Source organism: Elephas maximus, chromosome 3 (genome assembly GCF_024166365.1).
Source record: "Elephas maximus indicus isolate mEleMax1 chromosome 3, mEleMax1 primary haplotype, whole genome shotgun sequence".
NCBI classification, from domain to species: domain Eukaryota; kingdom Metazoa; phylum Chordata; class Mammalia; order Proboscidea; family Elephantidae; genus Elephas; species Elephas maximus.
Genome location: NC_064821.1, coordinates 157,059,085 through 157,061,419, shown reverse-complemented (window position 1 = coordinate 157,061,419; position 2,335 = coordinate 157,059,085). Strand labels below are relative to the sequence as shown.

General features: G+C 40.3%; 1 non-coding gene across 1 annotated transcript; it reads right to left on the bottom strand.

Annotated features, from left to right (window-relative positions):
• Positions 1–796: 796 nt before the first annotated feature.
• On the bottom strand, positions 797–867 carry TRNAG-CCC (transfer RNA glycine (anticodon CCC)). The gene has a single exon. It is a non-coding gene; the product is annotated as a tRNA-Gly (tRNA).
• Between the last annotated feature and the right edge of the window lie 1,468 nt (positions 868–2,335).

The following is a 2,335-nucleotide window of genomic DNA, read 5'->3' as shown; positions in this document are numbered from 1 at the left end:
AAAGACCAATCACTGGAAAAGGTCATCATGGTTGGTAAGGTAAAACTCAAAAAAAGGGTAAAGAGTCAGTGAAAACAAGAAAAACCCTCAATGAGATGGACCGACACAACAGCCAGAACAATGGACTTTAACACGCAGGAAGATGGTACAGGACCAGGCAATGTTTCCTTCTGTTGTATGTAAGGTCGCCACCAGTCAGAGCTAACTCCACAGCAACTAACAGTAACAAATGCACTATATGGAAGTTTTCCCTTTTTATTCAGTTTAGAATGTTTTCTAATTTTCATTTTCATCTCTGATTTGATACAAGGTTTAATAAAAAAGCATCTCTAAAATTTCAAATACATGGAATTTCCTTCTTACTTTTTGTAATTGAATTCTAGATGTTACTTGATTCTTTGAAATGTTATTTGTAGGTCCCTCTGCAGCCCTGGGGTGTAGTGGGTAAGAGCTCAGGCTGCTAACCAAAAGGTGGCCAATTCAAATCCGCCAGGAGCTCCTTGGAAACTCTGGGGGTCAGTTCTACTCTGCTGTGGGGTTTCTGTTGGTCGCAATCGACTGGATGGCGAAGAGTTTTTTTTTTTCTTTCTTTCTTTCTGCAGCCCCAGAATGAAAATACTCTCCTTTGTAGTAGGCTCTGGGAAGTCGCAGTTTAGAGCTACTCTTTAACATTTTATGTTCCGGAAATGCTCTCTGGCCGCTTCTGCTCCTGGCTGTCAGAACCACCACGTGGCCGAGCTGTGCACAGTAGGCTGGAGGCGTGAAAGCCCTGTGCAAATAAAAGTGTGTCACTAGCTGCATTGGCCGGGAATCGAACCCGGGTCTCCCGCATGGGAGGCGAGAATTCTACCACTGAACCACCAATGCCTCTGTTGTTTCTTCCAGCACGAAGTTGAGAGGAAAGGATCGCTATAACCACTGAAAAAAGTTCCGAAATAGGCTGCATATAGTGTTGTCTTTGCAAGACAGCGCTAACAAACCGACAGAAACCCAAAGCTAAGACTTAAAAGGAGACTTACAACAGGCAACAGCATAAAGTGATGGCATTCAAATTAAAATACAAAAATATCAAAGTGAGCTGTTCTGTCAGCTCAAACTACAGCTCTGAAAAAGGCTGTTTTCAACTGAATAACACACCCCCATAGAAAACATCGCAAATGCATCCATTCAGGTCCCTTGTTTATGTACCTAAATCTTCAACTGTGAACCTCAAACTGTTACCTTTCTGGATCTGTTAGGTTAGGTTACTAAAATTCTAACCTAGAGAAAAAATAAGAAACAGAATTAGAAGAAGAAAAGGGCAAGAATCAAAATAGAGATAATGAAGAAACAAATTACGGTCCACGATTTAGTTCTTTGTAACTGTTTTTGCTGAACTGTTTTTGTGCAAGAATAATGATCAATTTTGTAATCATTACAAGAGTAGTATGTGTCTGCTTTTTAAAGTATTTGAATGGAAAAGTCACTATTATAAAAAAATTAACATTAATTTTGCAATCAATGGTTGTTTTGGAGAATTCAGTTTCTTAAATTAATATTCATTGATGTATTAGTTATATAAGGAGTAGACTATTTTAAGTAAGTATTGATGGCTGAGATGTTAATGTATTAGTCCTTCGATGAAAGTAAAATATAGAGATACTTCTTTCACCCATTTCCCTGGGGGAAATTAAACTGAAGAACTCTCCCACATGTTGGAGTTATTATGACTGTTTGAAAAACAGGAGCTGCAGACATGTACTCATGCTTTTCATGCTGAGAAGCCAAGCTAGGTCAAGGCCTAGTCATAAACCTGAGCTCAACAGGGAAGTCGACTGTCATGTTGACCTTGCAGAGCTTTAGCTCTATCTGCCCTCTGCCAACACACGAGACACGCACCAAAATGAAAAAACCAAACCCATTGGCTTCAAGTCTATTCTGACTCATAAGGACCCTTATAGGACAGAGTAGAACTGCCCCATAGGGTTTCCAAGGAGCACCTGGTGGATTGGAACTGGTGAGTTTTTGGTTAGGAGGCTTAGCTCTTAACCACTATACCACCAGGGTTTCCAACTCTGGTTAAAAAACACCCCTTGAATTACCACCTACATCAACCGGATCTAGATTTAGTCCCAAGTCTCTTTTTCTAAACTACAACCTGCAGTTCTAACTTGCAACTCCTAATTTACAAGTCAATGCCTCATATGCATCTCCGAGTCACAAATGCTAAATAAACTTAATGCTTCAGTGAGTTCCTTATCTGCATCCCTGTCTACCTCTACACATACCACTCTCTACCTCAACCCTATAATTACTCAACGCAGTGTCTCCCAAAGAGTAGTGTGCTGTCCTGAGT